The 22,260-nt window shown below is 38.5% G+C and overlaps 2 long non-coding RNA genes across 3 annotated transcripts in view; one reads left to right on the top strand and one right to left on the bottom strand.

Annotated features, from left to right (window-relative positions):
- Positions 1-18,399, top strand: part of LOC112662545 (uncharacterized) — a 66,009-nt gene extending 47,610 nt beyond the window's left edge. Inside the window, exons 4-5 of one of the 2 annotated variants that reach the window (XR_003138646.3) lie at positions 9,401-9,514; positions 18,137-18,399. This is a non-coding gene — a long non-coding RNA (uncharacterized LOC112662545). Of the gene's footprint in view, positions 1-9,400; positions 9,515-10,634; positions 10,825-18,136 lie in introns of those variants that run through there. The other variant, XR_004816815.2, reaches the window with a different exon arrangement.
- LOC125752403 (uncharacterized) lies at positions 12,636-15,478 on the bottom strand. Its single transcript, XR_007401838.1, has 2 exons — positions 14,349-15,478; positions 12,636-14,000 (listed from the first exon to the last, which is right to left on the bottom strand). It is a non-coding gene; the product is annotated as an uncharacterized LOC125752403 (long non-coding RNA).
- Positions 18,400-22,260: the final 3,861 nt, after the last annotated feature.

Below are 22,260 nucleotides of genomic sequence, written 5' to 3'. Positions count from 1 at the left end.
ATTCAGCTGGGCCTCAAGTATAAGTGGGGTCAAGAAGTCAAACTCTGTGAGGTTTCCTGATCCTTGTACTCTCTTGCTCACTCACTTTCCCTGCTTCTCTCTTCGGCTGGATTCTCTCAGTTGACCCCCTTGCTGCTCCCATACCTAGTATTTCACTACTTCACCCCCAGAGAGACTAAAACACTTGTTGTTGGTCCTCAGGTTCAAAAGTACTGGGGAAGACCTGGATTACTGTCCACCCCTGAGCCACACCAGGGTCATCAACTGTAAAGAGACCAAGCATTCCCTGGTACCGCAGGATGGCAGTAGGGGAAGGAGTTTTGCCCAGAAAAAGGACTAAGGAAGTTTCTCTTTCACCAATACATCACAAAATGTCCTCCATGTTAACAAAAGAGACCAAGGAACATCCTTGGAGAATAAGTAACACTTGGCAAATAAATCTAAAAGAATTTAACATTTGGTGCCCTTGTGCAGTTTATACAGATTTGCCAATGCGAAAAACAGCATCAAACACTGGGAAAAGGCTATTAGCTGACAGGATTTGGACAGGTAAAGAAATAAATATCAAAGAGATTGCCAGCTGTGGCCCTGGGGCAAAAGGTAGATTCATAAGCCTTGGGAGATATAAACAGCCAATTCCTTCTTCACATTCAAAAGGCTAGAATGGGGACACCTGGGTGGCTCAGTGTTGAGCATCTGTCTTTGGCTCAGGTAGTGATCCTGGGATCCTGGGATCCTGGGATCGAGTCCCGCATCGGACTCCCCACAGGGAGCCTGCTTCTCCCTCGGCCTGTGTCTCTGTCTCTCTCTCTGTGTCTCTCATGAATAAATAAATAAAATCTTAAAACACACACACACACACACACACACACACACACAAGGTAGAATGCTAGAATGGTACGCAATAGGAAAAAGTGGACTATTCAGTACCAGTCTGAATGTATGGAACACTTACAAATTATATTTGTTTTCTATTTGCTGCTAAAAACTGGGAAATGCTGACTACTATCTCTTGGAGAGTTATAATGTAGATGAGCATATTAAAGTCTCGCACAAACTTAGTGGCTTAAACAATGCATACACATACAGAGTTCTATGCTTTTTCTTCTTGAACTCACTTGATTCAAGAATATTTTCAGTAGCATTCATTCATTTATTCATTTGGTAATTTTTTCAAGCAATATCCACTTATTTAGAACAATAACCATGTCCCGAATATTGACAAAATAACTCTTATTAAACGTCTATTTCTTTGGAGGCAATTATGATAGTGATTGTATATTTATATGATAACTCTCTGTCCTATTGCTTGATGAGGACTTGCCTGTTCTTTGTACCCTTAAGCACTCTGGACTCTTACATTACTGGTACTTTTTGGTGCTCAGTAAGTTCTTGTTACCTTCCTGAGAGTCTGAGGCTGCCCAGAGCAGCTGTTCTCACTATGCTCCACAGTAAGAGAAAGTAAATGTGCTTTATCTCACATGTCTGGGCCATACCAATCCCGCTGACTTTTGACCCACCCTTCACCCTCCTCCACCCTCCTCACCAAAACAAACGTGGAATAATCTCCCCAGAAAGGAACCACATATCCCAACCAACATTGGCCAAAAGCAGGAACCCTGAAGTCTAGAATCTGAGTCCTTTGCCTGAAAGACTTTCATGAACTATAAATTGAAACACATCAGAATATGGAGATCAAGGCCACACAGATCAGTGGTGACATCCCAGGCAAGCCACAACTTAGCAGAGGTTCAATGTCCTCGGGTGTAAGATGGAAACGCTGGTGCCAGCCTTCTCAGGCTTCTGGGAAGGATGAAATAAGGGACTGTATAAAAGAATGCTGTGGAAACTGTAAAGGCTTGCAAAAAAGGATCCACAAGCCTCTCCTGCCTTTCTCTGGCTCACTTACTGCCTTCCAAAGGCCCCTGCTGCCTTCCTAATAAACCCAATTTTGCCTCAATGACTCAGACCTTTAATCTTTGCCTTTTGACACTAGAATTTCAAATCAAAACTCACAAAAGAAAATCCTCACAGACTTTCTCCACAATCAGTCATGGCTCCAACCCCTTGAAATCCGGCTTCCATTCTTAGGAGTATGATAAAGCTGTAGCCTTAAAGTTCATCTCTGAGTTCAATTTGCCAACTCTAAGGACTTTTTTCCTTGTCAGTCGACTGATTACTTGATGCTCTCAATCATTTTTCTTTCCCCACTCCTGAGACATAACCAACAACAGTGTGGGGATTTTACTCTCACTCTCAGTCCTCCTTCCCAGTACGCTTTGCCATTTCTCTCTCCTTCCACCTCTTAATGACTGCCATCCCCAGTGTCCTGACTGACCTCCATCCTCCTCTTTGGCTCCCTACATGGATTCACCCACCCTCATCATTTCGGTGACCACTTTCTAAGCAAATGACCTCCATTTGTAGCTTCAATCCCCATCTTCCTCCAGGCTTGCTGGATGCTCCAACATGACAGAAGCTTGGTTATGTCATGCCTGCAAGAAAATTAATTATTTATCCCCCAAACTGGCTCTTCTTTCTGCTTTCTCTCTCCCTCACCCCCCACATGTGGTTAATCACCCAATTCTGGTAGCTCTTCCCTCAAAATGCCTTGTCCAAGTCCCAGTCACTTCATAAAGAGAGATGGGAATAGTCCTCTTTCCATCTTGTATGCCCAGGGGGTAGGGAGCTCTCCTTTTTGACAAAAGGGGGCAAGTTTTGATTTGTGATTTAATTACAAAAAAGTAAGCGCTTTTAAATGTACGGAAATTGTTTCTAGGTAACAAATTTCTGCTAAGCATTTTTTATACATTGTCTTAGGAGGAAGGTTTGAGTTTATCATTCTCATTTGGTAGTAAAAACATATAGTAAAAGATGATATATTAGGTGTTTACAGATCAACAGACTAGAGATGATATGATATCTCTCAAAATATTAGTGGAACAGATTTTCCAATTTTATAAACGTCGGCTCAATCCAAACTGACTTGTGCCTCAAAGTGAGGCTCCACACGTCTAGGTCTAAAAGATGAGGTCTCTTTAACTTCTAAGTGTATAGGGACCTACACTCCCCAACAACCCATGCCCAGCCCCCTACCCTACCCCACGCCACCCCTATATTCCTATCTAGTGAACATACTAACCCCAGTGAAGCTTTTCTTTTTTCCTTGCCGCGCACAAACTGCTCGTTTTCTCTGCTTTGTTGCCAGAACACCTTCCAGTATTCTGTCACCAAAGCTCTGCTTTCTGCACCAGTGAGAAGAAATATGCCGGTTGTTCCATCAGGAACTAGAACCAGGGATGCCCCCAAGGAGTACATGAAGTCTTGACACTGTCATTTTGCATCTGTCTCTTGATGCTATCCATATTTTAACATTTGCCTCTTTCTATTAGCCCTAAAGCTAAATCATATGACTTTCAGCCTCTTTTTATTACTAAATACTGAGTCCAATAGATGATGTCATGCCACCTCTATGCCCTCCACCCCTGACACTCAAGATGCTCCCCCTTTCTTCATGGGAAGTCCAGGCCACCCCTTACCACCTGCCTGAACCGGGGTGAGGCTTCTCATGCCATGTTATCTGGTACTCTGCACCCTGCTTCACTTCTCTTGAAGGGGATGATTTGCCTCTTAAAATCAACTCCAATACTCTACCATCTTCTCTCTTCTCTCCTTCCAGCTGCTTCCTCTGTTCCCTCCAGAGGCTCTTTCTAAAGCTCAAAGGACAAATTCAGTCCTATAACATTTACCCTCTCTTTTAGAGTCTCTCATTATAGTTACACTTTGCCTAAACCTATACCAAAAAATCATAGCAAAAGATGTCATGATACTCCAATTCATTCACTCCCAGGAGCTGACTCTGTTGAATTAACTGAATATGCCTGTCTCCCTGTGATGTATATTCTTAGATTACTGGACCATCGTAGGCAACTACTTCGTACTAGTTTTTTTTTACTAAAAATTGCAGGCATAGCTGCCCAAAGACCAACAGCAACATCGGGACATAATTTACCAGCCAGCAACAAAGGGTCTCATGGGGAAAGAAGACACAGCAATGAAGAAAAAGGCAGGCCTATGGATAGACCTACCCCCATCTCAAAAACAGTCTGAGTCAAAACAGACAATCACAAGGGTGTTAACTAGACAATCACTGACAGGACCAATCTCCTTCCATGCTAATTCACAAAGATGTTTATGCCCCAGTCACCATTTGAAACATTCACTTATTTCTTTGGGCTTTGAGGCCTATGACGTAGTTTTCAGTTTACCTTTTCTGCCTGGGGTATCCATTTCATTTGAGGCAGAATGGTCTTTCAAGACCACTCCTAAAAGTCAGTGGAAAGATTTCTTCTCTCTTCTTCTCTCATCTTCTCATCACTCCTCACACAGCCTCTAGCACCCACTCAATGACATAGAATCCTCCTATCAGCTCTTTATCCTCAAACATTATCAAATGGGATTTGTACTAAATTAAAAACGAAATATCATTAGAGGAAGTACACATTAAGTCTTATCAGTTATTTGCATTTTGATGAAACTTAGTTGATTGTATCTCTTTTCCACTTTCCATAGAGCAGATTTTAAGAAAGGAAAAAGAGCAAATGGATTCTGGACACTGAGGAGTAGTATAAAGGTTATGGAGAAATCTAGAGTCCAATTGCCTATATTACAATCTGACTAAAAGCAAGGTCATGGGTATTCCTCTTTTCCATTCTGTCATCCCTCAGTCCTATATGGGACAAAGGGTTCAGCACACACCATCACTATCTAAGAAATGGGAGGAAGAAAGAATAAATGGACTGCAAATGGGAAGATAACACATGCCAAAAAAGATCAAGCCAATGGTTTGAGGTGAGATTCTATTCCTTCAGTTTGGCCTTATTTTATTATTAGTTATTAACCAAGGTGGGTTCCTGTCTTCAATTGATCTTTGCTGTCAGAGTTACAGAAACCAACTGATGCACAGTAAAACATAATGATTTCTGGAGTAAGAGATGCAGAAGGAGGAAGTAACCCTATGGCCATTATCTTGGGATCTTGAGTTTGATTTTTGATGGAAATTTAAACCAGAGATCACTAACAGGAGAATGGGAAAACAACCCCATTTCAAGAGTGCAAGCAACTTTCAATTTCATAAGCAAGGAGATGTAAAGGGCAGTCAGGACCAACTACATAATTTGTAGAGCCCAGTGCAAAATAAAAATGTGGGACCATTGTTCATAAAGTCATAAGACATCCAAAATGATGACAGCAAAGCATTGAGACAAACATCCCTTCTAAGCATGGGACCCTGAGGTTGCAGGCCCATGAAAGTGGCCATGAGGCCATTTAATCATTCAAATGTGGAGCACCGTCCCTCTTCTAATGTGAACATGGTTGAGGTATGACTCCAAAGAGCTGAACTGCTCCATTGAACAATATGACTTTCATGAAGGCAGGAATGTGAGCTGTTGGGTTACCACCAAATCACCAGAGTGCAGAGCACGTGCTCAATCAAGATTTCTTGGGGAGAAAAGGAATAAATAAACATGAAATTATTGGTATGCAACAAGCAGCTACATCATTACAGACTTTATTTATGTTTGCTTTTGGGTTTTCTGTGTAGGAAACTGACCTGTAAGTATGGTTAAACCCTTGCCTGTGCTTACAGAAACATGAATATTCCTTAGGAAGCATTTACTCAAGAAAACCAAAGAATTGTTTCCATCAAAGTGTTTGAGAGAATCTGAGGACAGTTGGTGCCTGGGGTTGAGATAACCGAGTGTAGTCCACTTGGGGCTTGCGCCTTTCTGATCACTAATGAAAGGGGCCCAGAGCCATTCATTTTCCTCAACTATTAGAAGCCTTGGGAACATGTTTTAGAACATGAGCAATACACCCATGTGCTTAAGACCAAGAGCACTGAAGTCAGACTAGCTTCATTGTTATCTGCTACTTGACCTTGAACAAGTCACTTAGCCTTTCCATGCCTCAGTTTCCTTATCTATAAAAGGGAGGGATAACACAATATCTACCTCACCAGGCTGTTTAGAGGATCAAATGAATTACATGTGCCAAGCCCTTAGAACAGTGCCTGGAACATGTTAAATACTATACAAGTATTTGCTGCTTATTATAACACTCTTTGGAAGACACCATGGTCTGAGACCATGATGAGGTACCTTTAAGCACCTTCCCAAGACAGTAAACATTGATGATGGGAATAGGAATGGAAGAGGAGGAATAGGCAATTATATGAACACTAACCCCCTCCCCATCCTTACTTAGCAAATTGCTGAAAACAGCCAGGGAAGAAGGGTTCTTTAGGGAGGGAGGCAGACAACAAGCACAGGAAATTTAGGGCACCAGGGCTATCATGTGATTTGACTTGTAAATTTAGGCTGGAAGCAGAGCTGCACGGTGGAGTCCACGCACCTTGACAGTTATGAGCAAGGGTCTTGGGAGACTGAGTTCAAGTCCCGGCTCACCTATGGGGTCAAAGCCAATTTGGTGGTGTAACTAGAACCCAGCCCTGAGTGATAAGCCTTCCTCTGAAAGGCAAACACTGAACTAGAACTTGGCATTCTATGTTTTTTTAAGTTCTCACAGAAGACCGAACCTCTGTTTGGGAAACCAAAAGGACTACCAGCCCAACTGGCCATTATGTGCAAAGCAAGAGAAGTCTTTCTTTTCTGAGCCTCACAAGGCTCAGGCTGGACTTAACTTCCAATTCACCACCTTTGCCAGGAGCCCTTGTCAGGGCATAAGCTTAACACATATACTCAAAGCACAGTTACCAAATCAGTTACTATTTTAGTGTAAAAAAAAAAAAAAACTTAGAAGAAAAACGTCATTTAATTAAAAAAAAATGACAAAGTCCATGAATTTTACATACATTTTGCAACTATTGAAGACCAACGAGACTGAATCCTGAAGGCTTTGGCCAGTCATACTTTTTAAGAGAGTTAGGATCCTAGCAGAAAACAAAACATTTCTTAGAAATGTTAAGAAAGTATTTGCCAAACAGAAATTGGAATTGAAAAATAGGGGGTCACTTCCACCAATCATAGATGAAGTTTAAAAAAATAGTAAGAAAAACAATTTTCCCGTGACATCTTTAAGCAAAAAAAAAAAAACATGAAAGTAATTTGCAACAGTTGTAACAGTAAATTATCTCCTTGGTTTTAAAGTGGGAAAAAGTAGATATATTAAAATATCTTCTATATGTAATTTAGATACAATTTACAATTTAGATGCAAGTTATAATTAAGTCAGTAGTAAGAGATGTGAAATCTTTGCATTAGGAAAGTAGAAATGATTTAAGATTTTTATAATTACCACCAATTGTATCTGTTTTCCTGACATATTCTCCAGATTCCTGTCAAGAATCTTCCCAAGACCAAAGATTTCTTTCCCTGCAGGATGGATAGATGAGTGCTAGCCTGGGTTAGCGTCCAAGGGGTTTAGACTGTATTGAGCCACCAACCAGCTGGACCTGCCTGGAATGATCTTCCTCTCATTCTCCTCTGGCAAACATCCTCTCCTTTTTCAAGACTCAGCCCAAATGCCAGCTCCTCTAAGAAGCCTTTAAGGACTCCCCCAGAGAGTCTCTGGGTTCTCATGCATTTTGCTCATATGTCTTTTATGGGTTTTTAGCTGTTTCATAGTTGTGTTTGTTTTCCTATACCTGGTACAATACGTGACTAAATGAATGATTAAATTATGAACAAGCTGTGTGACCTAGGCAGTTCATATAACCTCTCTGGTACTGCATTTTCTTCATCTGCAAAAGAAAAACATCGGGCTATTCCTCAAGGTCCCATCTGGTTTGAATGCCCCCTGAATACAGATTTAGTCACCAACATTCTGCCCAGCCCTTTCCAGGGGTAGGTGGACAGAGCTGCCTCTGAGATTCTGCTATATCTTCTTTGTACCCTCTCCATTCATCTGATTCCCCCACATATCCTGGCTATGACTTTTCCACAGGCCCTTGCACACACCTACTTGTCGATACTGTCAAGATTAAGACACAGAGCCTAGAGACAGACTGAGTTCAAACACTGGCTCTAGCTATATGGTTCTGAGAATGTTATTTAACCTCTCAATTCCCTAATTTTAAAATAGGGATGATAATAAAAACAATGACTCTACTTCCTAGTATGTCTACGACAGGCTCTGACCAATCCAGCCTCAAACATTGTGCACAGCTTTACTGAATACGGGATGCCTCTCCTACCCCCTTCTCCTTCCATTGCTGAGTCTGTTGCAACCATTGACTGTTCTTTTTTTGAGAATGGCTCAAATAAGGGCTTAATAAAAGATGCCCTCTCCCTAAAAACTTTAAATAAGGCCTTGGGAGTGGGGCGATTCAGGTAGTTGAAGTCCAGTCCTGAGAAGGCTCGCCTTAAGACAGGTTTCCGAGCTCGGTTGATTTCACCTTGACAATGAGTGACCAGGCTTTGGAACCTACTCCTCCTGGTTTGTGAACAGAATGTATGTCTACTGTTTATCAGAAAATAATATCATGTGGTTTCTCAAGGTTTATAATTCTCTGATCATATGTGTAACTTAAGAAACTGTTATTTTTAAAAACAGTATTTAGCGTTCGATAACACGTCATACATTTTCCTGTAAATTACCTCATAATATTCTCACAAGCCTCAACTGAGATGGGTAGGGCAATCTTATCTGTCCCATTAAAAGAGTCATCACTAAAAAATAAAATAAAATAAAATAAAATAAAATAAACTAGTCATCACTAATTTGTTGTATCTGGGAGCATCTAACTCATGCGATTTGGGGCAATTCTTTGGAAATTCACATAAATATTAATGAACTGGTAGTGTTCCCTGGGAAAGTAAGAGAATAACTCAGATTTTCTTCATCAATTTCCTGGAATCTAATTGTAAATGTTGGATGATGTGAGAGTCTGAGGATAATAACTTATAGTAAATGGATCTGTAGCTTAGAAATTGCTGCTGTCACAGATAATATATTACTTCACTTACTCCAAGAATAAAGTAAGTGACTTTTATAATTCACAGAGCAAAGTAGAAATAGAGGCATACCAAGCACACAGATTAGTTGTAAAATAACAAAGTAGAATCCCTCTGAAATACAAAGCTATTAGCTCTGTAGACTATCTTTCCTATATGGAGATGAGCAAGGTTTGGTCACAAATTACAATTCTACTTGAATTGACAGACTACATGGTGCAGAAAGAATAATTTTCATCCAGCAATTCACAATTGTAGTCCCAAGCCTCTCTCACTATCCATTAAATTAATATGCCCTTGACTTTTAAGAGAATGCTTAACAATAATTAAAGCCGATGCCTTAAAAATGTACGTTTGGGTATAGACATAGGCCTATAGACTAGATATTAATATATAAAAGCTGGATCTTCTGTCTTCGATTCTAGACAAGTATTCATTCGCTGGCAATCTCACTTGATAAGTCCAAAGGAAAAGAATTGTGTCAACTCATCACTAAATGCAATTCCTGTGAAGCTTTCTTATTCCTGAGAGCAAGTGAGGTAAGCAATCTTTGTTTATTGAACAGATTGATGGAGTAATGTTTTGGAAAATTTATAGGAGTAAGCAGATGGGAAATGGGAGAAAAGCCTCATGGGTAAGAAAACTCATGAGTTTTCACTGTGTAACTATAAAATATAAAGGAAAATTCTTTGGGGAACCTCATGGATCACTTGATTCAACAACAGTGATTTATCTTCCATTCAGCAAGGGTTCTAAACTTTGGGAGTACAGGGAGTTTTATGACATATGGCTCTCAGCACCAGCTGTGACAGGAAAAAAAAGGGCTGTTGATAGAATAATTCTGACTAAGATAATGAGATCCTTAGCTGGCTGCATCTAATAGCCTCACAGGAAATTTTAAGATGGAAGTCAGCCAACAAGCCCATCTTCATTTGCCCTTTCCTTTGAGTTGGCACAAACAGTAGACATTTATTTCTCTGAAAAATTAATTCCTTTAAAAAAATTTAATGGAGTCCTTTCACATGATAGTCCAGACTATATTTCAAACTAGATAAAAGCTTCAAAATAACTTTCTGTCTTGCTGGCTTATTCTATCTCATCCTTGGCCTCATTATGTCATCGTGGGTGCTATGTCATGACTACTGAAGGTAGAGAGACTGATCATATTGGAGCCATTTGAGATGGAAGAGCAGGAGAGAAATAGCCCACAAGGAGTTCTGTATCCATGTAGAGAAGGATCTCGTACAGCAGGCTAAGAGTGAGCAATACAAACCACAGATGCTTTCTTTAATTAGGTTGTTATAGGTTGAATCTTTGTGTCCTCCCCTCTCCCCCAATTCTGTATGTTAAAATCCTAAACCCCAACATAATGGTATCAGAAGGCGGTGCCTTTAGGAGGTGGTCCAAGTCCTCATGAATGGGATTAGTGCCCTTATAAAGGAGGCCAAGAAAGCTCCGTCACCTCTTCTGCCATATGCAATTATGGGGAAAAGACAGTCCTCAATGAGGAAACAGGCTCTCACCAGACACTCAATCTGCTGGCACTATGATCTTGGACTTCCAGCCTCCAGAACTTTGAGAAATTAATGTATGTTGTTCATAAACCATCCAGTTTAAAAAAAATAATAAACCATCCAGTTTATAGCACTTTTGTTATAGCAGCCTAAATGGACAAAGACAAGGAATATGGCATGATCAGACCTATGCTTCAAAAAAAATCACTCTGGTGGCAATATGGAGGACAGATCTCAAGAGAAAGACAATGGACTTTGTTATATCACTTGGAAAATTCTATAAAAAGGCTGAGGGGAGAAATGCTGAGAACCTGACCTAAGACAGTGACTCTGGAGACAGACAAAAAAAAATGTATGTATATATATATATATATCAGCACACCTAGTCATCAGATCCTGTTCATTTTCCCTCTGAAATTGCTCCACCTTTAATCAAATTGTCCCAGTAATGTCCTTTATAGCATTTTGTTTTCCTGCAGTACAAGATGCAGTTCAGAATCATGAATTGCATTTGGTTGTTATGGCTCTTTAGTCACTTTTAATCCAGAACAGTTCATCAGCTTTTCATTATCTTTCATGATATCGACATTTTTTTCAAAAGTACAGGTCAGTTCTTTAATAGATTGCTTCTTAATTTTTATTTGTCTGATGTTTTCTCATGATTAGATTCAGGTTGTGCATTTCCAGCTGGAATACCACATGAGCAATGTCATGTCCTTCACAGGGTCACATCTGGAGGCCACATGACGTCTGGCTGCTCCTAACTGGTTATGTTCATTTTGATCACCCAGTCTGGTTTCTCCACTGTGTAGTTACTATTTCCCCCTCTGTGGCCAATAAGCAATCTGTGGGGAAATACTTTAAGATCATACAAATGTTCTACTCTTCAGCAAACTTTCCTCCCCAGACTGAACATTCTCTGATGGTACTTGTTCAGATCAATATTTACTGTGATGGCTACAGTGTGGTGATTTTTCCAGCACTTCCGTTTTTAGCTGGACATATTACTGCCAGAAATAAGAGGCCCTATATCCCAGTCTAGCTGTGATTTTGTGACTAAATTCTCATTGTAGGTGGGACTTCCAAGAAGCATCCTTAAAAGCACAGGGGTGAGGGGCCGGTGCTCACTCCACCTCCACTTCCTGATGCCTCAAGGTTGAAGGTCTGTCAGTTTAGACCATCTTGGACCTTGCAAATAAAATTCTCAAATAAAGGATACCAGAGCAGAAAGATAGAGACTTGTGTCCCTGTTGACACCATGAAGCTTCTGCACCAGCCTCAGACTGTCTATGTACAGACTTGTACCTAGTTTAAGCCACTATTTTGGGGAATCTCTGTTACAGATGAACAAACATTTCTAGCTAGATACATATATAGCAGTTGAATCCTTGAGAAAGTATGGGCAGCTTCCTAAGAAGAACAAGGTGGAAGAAGAGAGAAGACCCTAGGGGCACCTGGGTGGCTCAGTCAGTTAAGTGTCTGACTCTTGATCTCAGCTTGGGTCTTGATTCCAGGGTTGTAAGTTCAGGCCCCAGGTGGAGCCTACCTCAAAGAAAAGGAGGAGGAGGAGGAGGAGGAGGAGAAGGAGAAGGAAAAGGAGAAGAAGAAAAAGGAAGAGCCTAAGAGATTAGGGCTCTGGGAAACACTGAAAATTACTGAGTAAAAGAGTAGCCATTGTAGAAGTTTGTGAAAAATCAAACACCAGGACAGAGTGGTACCTCCAAAATCAAGGAAAGAAAGAGTTTGCAGGGAAAATGGAATGAACAATTCAAATATCATAAGAATGTCAAATAAAGTAAAAACTGAAGAGCCTCCATTGAACTGGCCATAAGAAGCCTTTGGTCACCTACCAAAAGGAATTTTATTAAAATGGAGGGAGGGAAACCTAGACTTAACAGGAAGATGAAATATGAGCATACTTTTAGTTAAATCTTCCATAAAGCTTGCTAGAAAACAAAAGGAATAGGACCAGGCTGTAACTAACCCTTAAACTAATATACTGAAGACCAAGACAAATTTGCCTTGATCACCCTCGTCTCGAGCAATTCATGCACACTTGGCATAAAACAAGAAATAAATAAATATTATCTGAATGCAAACTACACAGAAAAAGTTTCTTATCTCAGAGACTTTTGAGAGCAAGATGTATGGCAGAGGGGTTTTATTTTTTTAGGATATATATTTATGCTACATATTTTTTCAGGTTTATTGTATTAGGCATATGGCTTTATGAGATTTGAAAAACATACACAATGAGTCACATATTAACCACAACAAAATTTTAAAGTTCCCTGTGTCCCCTGCTCTGCCTGCCAGTTTTTGGCAACCACTGATCTAATTTCTAACTCCATAAACTGACTTTTTCAGAATATCATGTAATAGACTCAAGCAGGAGCTTTTCGGGGCTGGATTATTTCAGTTAGTATAATATAATGCTTTTGAGATTCATCTATGTTTTTGCATGTATTAGTAGTTTATTCCTTTTTATTGGTGAATAATAACCCATTTTATAAATGTATCACAATTTGTCCATTTATTTCTCAGTTGATGGATATAAGGTTATTCCAGTTTAAGGCATTTATAAATAGAATGCTATAAACATCTGTGTACAGATCTTCATGTGAACATATATTTCTGTTTATTTTGGTAAATTCTTGGGAGTGGGATTTCCAGGTATAAGTTTAACTATAAGAAACTGCCAAATTTTTCCAAAGTAGTGGCATCATTTTGCATAAATGCAACATATGAGAGGTCTTGTTGCTTTGCATCATCCCTAGCACTTCATATTGTCAGTTTTTAAAAGTTTTAAAATTTTTTAAATTTTGACATCTCATTTTGGTTTTAGTTTACATTTCCCATCACATTTGTATTCTGCTAGTTACACTGAGCATCTTTTCATATGTTAATTTGTCATCTATACCTCTTCTTTGGTGAAGTGCCTTTTCAAAACTTTTGCTAATTTTATTTTTTTGCAACTTTTATTGAGATATAACTGACATATAATATTGTGTAAATTTAAGGAACAACATGTTGATTTAATGCACTTCCATAATTTGAAAGGATTACCACCATAGTGTTAGCTGACACTTCGACCACCTCACATAATTACCATTTCTTTTTTGTGGTAAGAATATTTTAGATCGGGGGATCCCTGGGTGGCGCAGTGGTTTAGCGCCTGCCTTTGGCCCAGGGCGCGATCCTGGAGACCCGGGATCGAATCCCACGTCGGGCTCCCGGTGCATGGAGCCTGCTTCTCCCTCTGCCTGTGTCTCTGCCTCTCTCTCTCTGTGACTATCATAAATAAATAAAAATTAAAAAAAAAAAAAAAGAATATTTTAGATCGGGCAGCTCGGGGTGCTCAGCAGTTTAGCGCCGTCTTCAGCCCAGGGCGTAATCCTGGAGACCCGGGATCGAGTCCCACGTCGGGCTCCCTGCATGGAGCCTGCTTCTCCCTCTGCCTGTGTCTCTGCCTCTCTCCTTTCTGTGTTTCTCATGAATAAATAAATTAAATCTTAAAAAAAAAAAAAAGAGTATTTTAGATCTACTCCCTTAACAATTTTTAAGTATATATAATATAGTATTGTTAATGATAATCGCCATATTGTACGTTAGATCCCCAGAACTTGTTCATCTTGTAACAGAAGTTTGTACCCTTTGAACAATATCTCCTCATATCCTCTACTCCCCCAACCCCTGGTAACCACCATTCTACTCACTCATCCTATGACTTCTGCCCTTTTAGATTCTATACATATATGATAACATACATGTTTGTCTTTCTCCGATTTATTTCACTTATCATAATGCCCTCAAGGTTCATCCATGTTATTGCAAATGAAAAAATTTTCTTCTTTCTCACCGATGAATAATATCACATTGTTTGGGGATCCCTGGGTGGCGCAGCGGTTTGGCGCCTGCCTTTGGCCCAGGGCGCGATCCTGGAGACCCGGGATCGAGTCCCACGTCGGGCTCCCGGTGCATGGAGCCTGCTTCTCCCTCTGCCTGTGTCTCTGCCTCTCTCTCTCTCTCTCTCTGTGACTATCATAAATAAATAAAAATTAAAAAAAATATATCACATTGTTTATATATACCACATCTTCTTTATCCATTCATCCATTGATAGATACCTCAGTTGTTTCCATATCTTGGCTATTGTAAATAACATTACAATGAACATGGGAATGCAGATGTCCTTTTAGGATTCTGATTTCATTTCCTTTGTATATATATATACCCACAGATAAGACTGTAAGAATTATATGATAATTTAATTTTTAATTGTTTAAGGAGATTCTATATTGTTTTCCATAGTGGCTAAACCAATTTACATTCCCACCAATAGTGCACAAGTGTTACCTTTTCTCTGCATTCTCACCAACACTTGTTATCTCTTATCTTTTTGATAATATCCAGTATAACAGGTATGAGATAATGTATCATTGTGGTTTTGATTTGCCTTTTCCTGATGAATAGTAATGCTGAGCACCTTTTCATGTTCATCACAGCATTATTGTTTTCTTCATGTACCCATTGGCCATTTGTACACTCTCTTTGGAAAATCATCTAATTGTTTCCTCTGCCCATTTTTTAATTGGATTTTTTGGCTTTGTTTTTTGGTTTGGTTCAGTTGTTGTTTTTGTTTATTGTTGTTGTTGTCTGTTATTGAGTTGTATGAGTTCCTCTTATATGTATGTGATATTAACCCCTTATCAGATATATGATTTGAAAATATTTTTCCCATTCAGTAGGTTGCCTTTTCATTTTGTTAATTATTTATTTTGCTGTGCAGAAGGTTTTTAGTTTGAGGTAGTCTCATTTGTTAATTTTTGCTTTTGTTGCTTCTGCAAATTTTGGTGTCCTATCCAAAAAAATCATTGCCTAGACCAATGTCAAGGAGCTGTTCCCCTATGTTTTCTTGTAGAAGTTTTATGGCTTCAGGTTTTGTGTTTAAGTCTTAAATTCATTTTGAGTTAAGTTTTGTGAGTTGGGACTGCTGTTGGATTCAGTTTGCAGATATCTGTTGAGAATTTTTGCATTTATGTTCATCAGAGATATTGGCCTATAGTTTTCTTTTCTTGTAACATTTTGCTAATTTTAAAAATTAGGTTGCATGTTGGTTGTTTTTTTTTTTCCTTTGTGTTATGAAAGTATATGTTCTGGATTCAAATATGTTAACAGATATATGTTTTTCAAATATTTTTTCCAAATCTGTGGTTTGCCTTTTCATTTTCTTAAGTGTTTTTGAAAAGCAAAAGTTTTAGATTTTAACAAAGTCCTTATTTATCAACTTTTTCTTTTACGGTTCATGCTTTTGTTTCCTATCTAAGAAATCTTTTTCTAATTCAAAGTCTATGTTTTCTTTCAGAAAGTTTATAGTTTTGTATTTTGTAGTTAGGTCTATGATACACTTAGAGGAAGATTTTATGTCTGTGGAGAGGACAGAAGATTTAAACATATATATAACGAGGGAGAGGGAGTGGTGGGAGGTATGTAATATACCAGAAAGATGGCAAAGAGAGGTCAGAGATTAGAAAAAGGAGTTTACAATGTCAGAAATGAATCCATTCTCCCGCTAAAACAGAAAGGAAGAAAGTTAAAACAAAGTTTGTAAGTGAAAGCATGGGAAGTTGAGAAGTTGTCTACCTCTTAATTTCCATTTTCTTGGAGAAAGAGACAAGATCATCTGTTTAAAGGAGAGACATGGGGCTCCATAATAGGTTGGAGAAGAACAGCTAAGATCTGCAACATATGTTATGAAGAATGGAGAAGAGACCTAACCAGTGACAAATAAGAGAACCATTGTTAACAGGTTAAGAGTGCTGAAGGTCAGCACAAGGAAGGAATTGCAGAAGAAAGAGGAGGAATTCCCTGAGAAACTGATGAGAAGTTGGAGTTCTGGTTAGACAGAAAAGGAAATGAGTCCACCAGAGACTGATGGAATGAGACGAAAAGGAAAGGTTGCAGGAACTAGAGGTCTGCGTGAGGTTGAAGAGAAGACCTCAAACCCAATAATGATGTTGTGCTTTTTGTTTGTGGGATCAAATTACAATATCCTGTATATCAGTTATGATGCATCTTATTGTAAGTAAATCTGACCCAAATGAAAATTACTTGAATAATGGAAGTATAGATTCCTCCTCCCCTCCAATTTCTCACATAACAAGAAGCCTAAAGGTAGGAAGCTCTAGGAATGTTTAGGTAAGGGGCACAACAATATTAGAATTCCAGGGCGATAGTTCTGCCATGTCTTGGCTTACCCTCATGATTGCAAAATGACTACCAGAGCTCCAAGCATTGCATCTTTTCATGGCCACATTAAAAGGTTAAGAAGGAAGAAAAGTGTTTACCCTCACATGTCTCTCTCTTATCATGGAGGAAAATCCTTCCTAGACATTTTCCCCCTGCTAGATTTGCCTCAGTGCCCATTGGCCAGGCCTGAGTCATATACCATACTACATGTCAGGCTGGAAAGACAAGGACAGAGTTTCCAGTTTTGATAATAGGTGATGGTTTTGCCAACTAGGTTAAAGGTCTTTTGAGTATTAAACTAGTAGTGTCTGTCCTCTCGTGCTTCTAGAAAAGTACCTTAGGAGGACAAAAACCTACAGTCATGAAAAGGACCTCAGATACAGTTCCTAGCCTTCTGGAGAGGCTATACCTTAGTCACTTGCCATGTACATAGTTTCAATCATCTATTAATGGTTTCCAGGGGGAAAATTTTTCAAAGGTGAATAAAAAGCTGCCTGCTTTTAGGGAGCTTACAGTCTAGATAGGAACAGAAATTCATTATCACAATATACAGCATATGATAGAACTTAAAGGTGGCATATATAGGAGCAATGAAGGAGGCAACTAATTCCAGCTTGACATACTCATCAGAGGATATACGATTTGAGTTGACCCTTGGCAGATGATCAGAATTTCACCCAGGAAAAGAACATTCTAGACTAAGAAAACAGAAAGCAGAAAAAGTGAAGGTTCAGAAGTCATAAAGGACAGGATTTATTCTTGAAACATCTCCTTTTACATGTGGCAGTAGGGTTTTAGAGGCAAGTGTGAGGCAATAGAGTTGCAGAGGTGGGCAGGGAGCCTCATTGTAGAAGGCAGAATAAAACAGCAAGGAAGATGGACTTCATTCTGTACACAATGGAGAGCTATCATAGGTTCTTGAGGCAAGTGAATAATAAATCAGTTTTGAAAGAATCTGACTAGAGGCTATGGGTAGAGGGAAGAGTTTAGAGACAGGGATTAGTTAGAAGATTTTGCCATGGTGATGGCTAAAGAGTATGAACATCAGTATGGGTCGTGGCAGTATGCAGGGAAAAAAGAGGATGAACATAAGAGCCATTTCACAGAGCAGTGAAGGGAAAGGGCTTTGAAAATATTACTACCATAAAAGTCTTGACTTTGCAAAATATTACCCGTAAACCAGCCTTTGCAGAAGTAAATCATGGAGTAACTCCTGCTGTTATTGGTGTGATTTTTTCCCCAATGCCAATCAGAGTAGCCTTCTGCTATGGTCAGTCCATGATCATCAGAATTTACTATTATTCCTTAAAATATCCATCTAATAAAAAAAGCTACCATTTATTAAGTATCTGCTATGTGTCAGTCATTGTACTGGTGTTTTGTGTATTTTTCCTGCAGATATTCACACCAATCCAGTAAGGAATAATTTTCTTATTTGTCAGATGTGGAAAATGAAGCCCATTGGAGGGAAATGAATTGCCAGGCATCTCTCAAGACTTCCGAAGTCCAAGGCACCTAGCCCAATGGAGATTATGATGAAAATGCCCCAAATCCTTTGAACTTTTACTAATACCATTTGTCTTTTCAGAACAGTTAAATTTCTACTATATTTTCCCTTTATTTTAAAAAATATCTTCCTTCTATCTAATCTCTTGGCTTTTGTTTATTAATGCATATCCAAATACATTGGAAATATCCCTGAAAAAGTAATTTCAGCATTAGACCTTTCACTTGATTTCCCTGACTTCGCTCCACAGTTATATATTAGATGATGCCTCTAAATTGCCTCCACAATGTGAACCACAATCCTTTTATTTCAGGTTCATTGTTTTAAATGATTATTTGTGGTTAGTGCGGGGAGTTGGCTGGTAGGCAACAGATCTATTTCAAACACACTGCCATCTTTCTCTGCTTCAGTGTTTGGATAACACTTTTGAACATTTATTGCATTTTGTCTTTTTTTTATTTTAAAAAGTATTTTTAATAAATAAAATTTAAAAAATAAATTAATAAAATTCAATAAATAAAAAGTATTTTATTTAAAAAGTATAAAGTAAAAGTGTTACTAATAGGAATAATAAGCATTGGTCTTATAAACTTAATACAACCATAACTATGAGAATGGTTACAAATTTTCAGGTTCACCAAATGTGTTTTAGACTTCAATTGGTTAATTTTTATTTGGTAGTTATGGAAAAATACAAGATCAAGAATGTGAGTAAAATGCCAGAACCTCATTACCAAAGATTATATCTACGAAGTTATATATATAGGTATAAATATAAATTTTATGTCTCTCTATAGATAGAGACATAGATATAGTTATAGATATAGACACATAATTTAAATTTATACTCTGGAATAAAATTCTCTCTTCAAACATATAATTCTATTGTCTAGCTTTGACATATTTAATTTTAATTCACATTTCTACAAACTCATATGTAAAAAGGAGACTATTTACTTTCTTACATTCGAAGTTTTCCAATGTAGTGGTCTTATTTAAATAGCCTCACATTTCTTCCTAACACGTACCTTAAATCTTTTCAGTCTAAACAGAAATCTTTTTTTTTATGTATATTTTTTTACTGGAGTTCGATTTGCCAACATATAGTATAACATCCAGTGCTCATCCCGTCAAGTGCCCCCCTCAGTGCCTGTCACCCAGTCACCCCATTCCCCCCACCCAACTCCCTTTCCAATACCCCTTGTTTGTTTTCCAGAGTTAGGAGTCTCTCATGTTTTGTCACCCTCTCTGATTTTTCCCACTCATTTTCCTCTCCTTTCTCTTATAATCCCTTTCACTATTTTTTATATTCCTCGTATTAGTGAAACCATATAATGATTGTCCTTGTCTGATTGACTTACTTCACTCAGCATAATACCCTCCAGTTCCATCCACATCGAAGCAAATGGTGGGTATTAGTCCTTTCTAATGGCTGAGTAATATCCCATTGTATATATAGACCACATCTTCTTTTTCCATTCATCTTTCGATGGACACCAAGACTCCTTCATATTTGTCTATTGAGGACATTGCTGCTATAAACATTGGGGGGCAGGTGTCTCGGCTTTTCACTGCATCTGTATCTTTGGGGTAAATGCAATTGCTGGGTTGTAGGGTAGCTCTATTTTTAACTCTTTGAGGAAATAACAAATGCTGGAGAGGATATGGAGAAAGGGGAACCCTCTTGCACTGTTGGTAGGAATGTGAACTGGTACAGCCAATCTAAACAGAAATCTAATGCTGTGTTGTTCTATGTTTATCTCTCACTTTCCTCTCTGTTCTGAACTGCAGCCCTCAGCCCTTCAGCACTTTCCCTCAGCTATCTCTGCTTACCTTTCTCCTAAAATGTTGCCTAAGTGTCTAGATCATTTTTGTTCCTCAAGTAATCCTGAATGTCTCTAAGCAAACAGATTAGGAATCAAGTCAATGCAGAGTAGTAAGGATTTGAAATAAAAATAACTCATGTGTTGGCAGGTGCCCCTCTTTTTCTTAGCATTTCATTACATGTGGGTTATTTCTTGCTCATACTCCGTAAACCATAAGAACTATTAAAATTCTTCTACTTGGCACAGTCCTGAGAAATCTGTGATAAGCACCAAATGTGATATTAACAAATACAATTTAGTGAATCATGAATACAGAGGACCTAAATTCCAATCTAATGTCTGCCTTTTGGATAATAATAAATGGAGCAATAGAGAGGAAAACAAATCTAAATCCACAAAAAGTCTGAATTAGATATTTTAAGAAGCTGCATCGTTATACTACTTTTGCATACCAAGAATGAATGATTTAAACAGCTAAGGAGGGTTTTCTAAGTTAGAAGCCCTGTTTGCCTACCTTAGTGATAATAACCCTTTGGGCAGTTAATAGGATCTATTTACATATAAATAGCAAATGCATGTATCTCCTTAAAAAAGATTTCTTCTTTTAAGTAGGCTAACATCCTAGCCACCAATACCACACAATCACAGTCTCATCTTGGAAACTGATCTGCTCCTTTAAATAGCATTGACAGTTATTGCAAGAATGGTTCCATTAGAGATTTACATTTTATTTTAGTTTCCATAATTAGGGTTATATCCCTGACAAAGTTAGAGAGAGTTAGAAAGGGATACACTAGTTTTACAATTAAAAGAGCATGTGTGATTTCAATTGGGAGGGACCCGTCTAACATTTTAGGCTGTGGCAACCTTCAATCCAACACTCTTAATTTAGCATGAATTATGAAGTGGTAGTTTTGTTATAATATAAAGTGTATGGGCTTTGGAATTTGAGAAACCAAAGGAGATTATACAGAGAAGTTTATATTAAGAATCTGCAGATTTGAAATAGTTAAGTGGTGCCCCTTCCCCCAAGTACTGTTAGGGATAAAGTAAAGGGAAGGCAAAATGCCATGCAAAATCCACAAGATTTAGAGTAAAAAGACTTTAGTGTTTATCTGGCGCATGGAACTTCTCTGACCCTGTTTTCCAGCTACAAAATGATACTACAGTACTAACCTCAGAACATTATTTTGAGTATTAAGTTCAATCACATGTAAAAAAATGTTTTGTAAACCATTCAATGCTCGATTAAAAATGGAAAAACATTTAATTTGCATTTTACTGCTTTTGAAATAGAACTGTTCCTGCCTTGGCCTGGGAGAAAAAATTCCTCTAACACTTGGCATCTTTTGAAAAGCTAATAATAAACTCTTCCACCAGTATTTGACTTGTAATTATTTTGTACATTTGTGAAGGGAAAGGAACATGATAAAAAAAAAAAGTAGTGATTTTAGACGAACTGTCAAAACATCCTTACACCAGTGACCACCTTTTGGTCAGGAAAGCATGCCCATGCAGATGCAATGTGGAGTGTAAAGCGGTTTTTCACTGAAACTCAGTAACAGCTCATAGCTATGTTAACAATGAAATATGCATTATATATAGTTTAACATGAACTAAGGTTTTCCAAAGATAGTTGAGTAGTAGGATTCTAGGAGATGATAAGAAAGAACTGAAGAGAACTGTCCTATTCCCCTCAAAATTTTTCTGATTTGTACATGAATGAAAATCAAGGTAATGACTATGGACTAATTCTAGATAGTGACAGGTAACACCGCCAACGATTTGTTATTGTTAGCAGGACTGAATCAGATGGTGTTGGCGATGAAGATGCAAGGTCATGAAGAGTCATTGCCAAAACAGGCAGCATGGCAACCCAAAGTCCTGAGCTAGGCAGTGTCAGGAGGGGAAAAAAAACTAAAATTCTACAGAAAAGCAGAATAGCTAGTTGGCAGAGAGGAAAATGGAAGATGTGAAACAAGGACAAAGAGAGAATAGGAAACCAAGCAGCTACTGGGAGAGAGGGAAAGTAAGAGACAGAATGGGAGAGAATCTGTCCAACCATGCATACTTTCTTCAGCTGGGTTCTGTATAATGTCTTAAAATAAATCTTCTTTCCTTTACTTGTGCTTGGCTCCAGTGTGTTTGGTTCCCCAGAACCAAAGGATATTTTAGTAAGACATTCACTG

This window comes from Canis lupus, chromosome 13, assembly GCF_003254725.2.
Source record: "Canis lupus dingo isolate Sandy chromosome 13, ASM325472v2, whole genome shotgun sequence".
NCBI classification, from domain to species: Eukaryota; Metazoa; Chordata; class Mammalia; order Carnivora; family Canidae; genus Canis; species Canis lupus.
The sequence above is the reverse complement of the archived record's forward strand: the minus strand, read 5'-3'. Positions and strand labels throughout refer to the sequence as shown.